Source organism: Gavialis gangeticus, unplaced genomic scaffold (assembly GCF_001723915.1).
Source record: "Gavialis gangeticus isolate Ggan-Ray unplaced genomic scaffold, GavGan_comp1, whole genome shotgun sequence".
Lineage (NCBI taxonomy): Eukaryota > Metazoa > Chordata > Crocodylia > Gavialidae > Gavialis > Gavialis gangeticus.
In genome coordinates, this window is record NW_017729032.1 from 241,261,425 (window position 1) to 241,267,355 (window position 5,931).

A 5,931-nucleotide genomic window follows, 5' to 3' on the forward strand; every position below is an offset into this window, starting at 1 on the left:
GGCTTTAAAAAAAAACCCTTTCAAACATAGCAGAAAAGTAGTAGGGGAGGAGAGGGGATCAAAGGTGACAGGCATGTGGAATAGTAGGTATAGTAGCAACTGTTTTTAATACATGTTTCTAGCCTAGGGTAATATATGATTAAAGAAGAATAAATGCAGTTCTGTATTTAAGAGGTTGAGAACAGGCTCCACACAACTATAGGTCCGTTAGTCTGACCTCAATAGAATGAAAGGCTTTAGAACAAGTTCTGAAGTAAAGAATAATTAAAGATCCAGAAGTAAATATAAGTGGGATCCAATGCAATGTATGTTTGCCAATGGTAGTTCAAAGTAGAATCATGTAATATTGTTCCCCAATTAGCAGTAATGTAGACAGATGGAATATAGTAGATCAATCTCCCATGTTCAAGAAAGATAATTTCAATCTCAAATGGGCACACAGAAAAGAGTGATCAAGGGAAAGGAGAGCCAGCCATAGAAGAGGAATCTAAGAGAACTCAGCTTGTTCATTCTGGACAAACCAAGGGGAAAGAAGATATCAATACCTGGGGGATAAACCATTGAGAAATGCTACTTCACATATAGACAATATTGGCACAAGAAAAAAGGGTATAAATTGGCCCGGCATAAGTTCACATGAGAAATAAGAATGTTTCTAATAGGGCTATGCAAAACAGCAGTGTTTCATTTCGTCTTCCATTTCACCATTTGGAAGGGACTGTGTTTTGCTTCACTATTTCTACACTGTTCACAAATGAGCCTATGAACTTCACTTCATCAACCCCCTGGATGCAGAAACTTGTGGACTTAGTATAGAAGTTGGAATTATGACACACTACAACCTGCCGGATGTCTGACTCCCCAGGTACCTCTACACTTTTACCTGCTACATGCCCCTTCCCTGCCCCCCCAGCTTGTCCCTTGTCCCCTGATGCCTCCATTTCCATTTTCACTGACTGGCTTTCTTGCCTGCATTGCATGCCAGCCTCTAGCTTCTTTACTATTCCTTCCATTCAGGAAGAGCAGACACACCCACCAACTGCAAGTGCTTACTTAGCCTGATGAAGAGTTTTTCAATGCAAAAGCTGGCATCCCAGGCAGCTAAGCTGAGCTCACCTGGAGCCTCACAACTCCACTGCAACCAGCAAGCCTCAGGCCTCTCAAAGATCTTACAGGTCTGGGCTTTCCCCAGCCAGGAATGTGCATGTGTGTGGTGGCTGGAGATTATAAGGCACCTCCTACACACCTTTCATCAGGGAGGTTCTCAGTCCTGCCTGGCATTTCTTGGAGGCTGCCATGCCACCAGCAGTCCCACCAGGCCTCCCCACCCTAGCAGGGTGCAGTTTTAGTGGTCATGCTCAGGACCTGGGGCCTTCTTCTTCCCCATAGCCCTAGCCTGTACGTCCAAGTGACCCCACATCCTCAGAAAGATAGGTAGCCACCAAGGCCTGAGAGCTACCTGCCTGATGGTAGGGTCTAGTGCCTCTGGACCCTACCATGGAAGCTATGCACCTGGCCCACATTGGTAGTGCCTGTGGTGGAGGAGACTGGCTGGTGGATGGAGTGCTGGCATGAGACAGTGGATCCCCCTCTCACACATACCCTTGCCTGTATTCTTCTGCCTCCCTGATTGCTCACCAGCACCTTCGTCCAGTGATCCAGGGTTTTGCTGATGCATACACTCCCCTTCACCCTTGGGTGACACACAGAGGCCAGCACATGGACTGTATTGGATTGTAAGGGATCAAACCATTTCCTGACACCCTCCTTCAGCCACCTCACAGTGCCTGCACATCTGGTGACAGCAGCTTGCCCCAGTCAGGAACATTGATTCGCTGGAAGTTATCCATTTGTTTCTGAAGCACCCACACTACAGGGATCACCTGGCTAAGGAGGACATCATCAGTGCTGAGGGTCTCAGCGGCCTCGAGGAAGGGCTGGAGGACCACCAAGACCAGTGAGATGGTATCCCACTCAGCTCTGTTAAGGGGGCCTCTGATCCCAGTCTCCCTAAGCAAGACCATCTCATGGATGGCCTTCTGTTGCTCCACCAGCCTTTTCAGCATCAGGTATGTGGAGTTTCACCAAGTCTCCATATCCTACATGATTTTGTGCTTCAGGATATTCTGCTCTGACTGTTTGTCCCACAGCTTCTTGCCCCCCTTGATGATCCAGTGGAAGCAGCCTGCCATCTTCTTGCTTTTGCAAATGAGCTTGCTGGTGGTGCTAGTGCCACCATCAGCAGCTCTGTCCCCCTCCAAGGTGTCCCGGACAATGAGATGGAACTTGTGAGCCACACAGAGGATGCCAACAAATTTGGCATGATGGACCACCTTGACCATATTGGCCCCATTGTCAGTGACCATGAACTCACGGGTAAGCTCACCTGGCCCAATGAGCCACCCCTGCACCAAGCAATTCATGACCCCCTGTAACAGCGGGCCTGCTCGGGGCCGATCTCACTGTGGCCCACCCACCTGTTCCTGGGTTAACTGCCCACGTTCTTGCTCACCACACCTTGTTGTTAATTAATTAGTTAAATATGTAATTAAGTGGGAGGCTGCCCATTTCCTGCCCCGATGCCAGGAGGCACTATCTGCGGCTCCATTCCTCCTCTACATCATAGCCGAATCCTCGCTGATGGCACCTCGATGTTATTCTTATCACCGGCCCCCACACTGGGCCCCAGAATCCTTCTAATTGAACCCCACCTGGATTCCTCCCCTCAGCCAGTCTCATCCGCCTTCATACCAGGCAGCATAGCTTCCTGAACTGCTTTTCCTTCAGGTGTGGTCCCCCTGCCAGGACCTTCAGCTCACTAGACCTGGCCAACCTCCAGGCCAGTCAGAACCCCAGGACCTCAGCTCTTGGGCATTCCTCGTGGTGGGCCCCCAGCCCTTCAACCCCTCTGGCCCTGGCCCCAGCATGGACCAGTCAGGGGAAGTTCAGACAGGCCTGAGTCTATGGCTTTACTCTTTCTCCATGGGGACCACCTTCCTGACCCTCCAACAAAGGTGTGACCCACCCAGTTGTGGGGGCTAGGGGTTAAGGCACTCCAACCTGCCTTTCACCGGGGTGGTAACTGGCCTGGCATTTCCTGGGGGCTTCCGCACCACTGGGAGCCCCACCAGGCCACCCCTCCCAGCAGAGTGCAGTTTTAGGTTGTACCAGGACCAGAAGCCTCCTGTCCATCCCCTACAGCTCCTCCCTTACCTCCAGATGATATCAGCAGCCCTCCAGCCAGATGATGTCGTTGCCTGGCCCCCAGTAGCAGAACTGCCATGTCTATATGGTCAGCCCCAGATCCAGAATGGCTGCCCTCATCAGGCACCTGGCAGCTGCCAACTCCAGGCCCTTAAAGTGGCAGGAACAACCAATATCCTGCCACACCCCCATGATCTTGGATGCCATGTGGAACTCATCCATCACCTTGGCTTGAAGAAGAACCCACAGGTGACCTGACTGGTTGTACCAGTGCCCTGCAAGGGAGAGGTAGGCATGATCTCCACCCCAGCTGCTCCAGATGTCCAAGGTGAAGTGCAAGGCTACCTGTAGACCTGCCTTACGCAACTCATCCCTCAAGTACTGTCTGCATACCTCATACAGGGAGGGCACCACCATCCTGCTGAAGATGGTGCATGCAGGCACTTTGTACGACAGGGCTGTGAGTGCCATGAGCTACATGAATCCTGGCCACTCAACAAAAGGAGAAGGGCTGGCCATCAACACCAAGCATCTCTTCAATGCTCTGGGTGACCTTGCTCACCTTGGTAAAGCAACCCCATGTGCCCACCTTTCCTCCACCGTTTCAGGGTGGCCTGCCTTTGCTTTGGGGGGACAGGGCTTTGGAGTGAGAGGGGGACTTCTTTTTGGGCACACTCCTAGTGGTGCCAGGCTGAGGAGAAGCAAGGGGAAGGGTGTGGTGCCTGTGGAGATGCATCAGCATCCCTGTGGTGCTCATGTGTTTTGTTCCCTTGCCCTGGCTGGTTTTGGCTCAGCAGTGCAAGCAGATAGCATATATGGAATCATCTGCCATCTCAAAATGATCCCAGACCACACTACCCGCTTGCTTCTGGGGTGTAGGTGCATGTTTGGATGCTGCCTTTTCCCTCTCCTCAGCAGGCAGAGGCACAGCAACAGGAGGAGTGGACTCAGCTGAGCCACTTGTCTTCACAACCTCTACTTCAACCTCCTCCGAAGTGCCTTCTGGGGAAGGAGACCTGGCTCCAGGGGAAACTTGAGGGGTGTTGAGCACAAACTGAGATAATTCCAGAATTTCCTTTGCTAGGGAACTCAGATCCAGATCAAGCTCTTCCTCTGGCACTGGAAGGCTAAGGCTAGGAAGTGAAATGGAGGTGGAGGAGACTGCCATGTTGGTGTTACTTGTTGTCATGTTGGTGGTGGGCATTATGGCTGGTGCTATTGGAGGGGATGCAGGCTCAGGCATGCTCTCCTCTCCTTGCTACCTGTAGAACTGGAAGACTCATGCCTGCTAGTTGTAGGAAAGAGGCTGCATCTAAGTTTGAGGCGGGGGGGAGTACTTACAACTCTTCCTCTACCCCATCTTCTGCCCCTCCCTGAAGGCTTACCAACTGCCTTTTCAGCACACTTCATAGTGTGTTTTGTGTGCTGGAAAATCTGTGTTCTTCTGTAATGTAATATATATTTATGTAATGTGTAGATAGTTGTATGTATTTATGTAATAAATAAAATATATAAATGTATGTATGTGCTCCTATGTAAATTGCATATTATAATATACAATATATGCTGTGCTTCCCTGCACAATGAATGGAATGCACACTGTGAGAGAAAGCACAGAATTCTTTTCTGTGGGAAAAGAATCAAAATAGACTAACAAAAAGAAAAAGAGGCTTTTGCGGGAGGAATAAATTGAAAGGAATGAATATAATAATAAAGGGTATTAGGAAAGTAAAGAAGTATTGGATCCCACTTTCTAAGAACAGACTAGCAAGTAGGAAGTGATAGTCTTTCTGATGCTGCTGAGCTGCTGGAAGACGCATCTCAGAAACTGACCCCAAGGCATAGAGAAAGCTCAGTTTCAACAATGCTTTTTGTGCTGTTTGTCTATCCCTCCCCCAGGGCACTGGGATTGGAAGGGACTTTAGGGAAGGATCATAGTCAGTGGCCCGCTACACACCTTAATATCAGAGCAGTCTTTCCCCCCACTTCCCCCTCCCTGTCCTTAGTTTCTGTTTAGCAGAAAGCAAGCCCAGATTCCAAACTCGAAACATTTCAAAAGTTTTTCAAAATGTTTTAAGTGCCCTCATTTCATTTTAAAGTTGTTTCAAAGCCTTTTGTTTTGTTTCAATTTCACTGTTTTGAAAGCTTCAAAATGAAACACCTGTCAACATCTTACATAGCCTTAGTTTCCAGGCATTACAACAATAAGGTCCTGGAACTGAAGATCTCTTCTAGAACTGTGTTCATGGAATTGGGACCCATCAAGGAATTAGTCAAGCCCACTCTTAATGTTGTATTAAGCCTGATGTTTTCCCTGGTGTGTTTAGCCATAGTTTTACAAATAGGTACTGTTTATAACTGGGAAATAAGAAGGGTATTCTGTGAGAAGTAGGATTCTGCAGTATCTAGGGATAAAATAAAGAAAGGTATCCAACTGCATAGCTCATCAGCAAACACATTAAAAACTGTTACATTCTAGTTACTAGTTAAAGAGAAAAATGTAGAAATGAAAGGGTACATGCTTCCCTCCAGTAGCATTTATAAAAAATAAATATCCTTAAAAGCCCTCCAAGTCTTTGAGGGGGTTAGAACTTTGCTTCAGAGGCATAGCAGGAAAGCACCACTTCTTGGGCAGCCACAGTACATGGAGCACTGCCTGTTGTTATTGTGCCAATGATGGTGGTGCAGGAAGCTGTTTCTGTGTCAGCAGCTATATCGAGGGGGAGA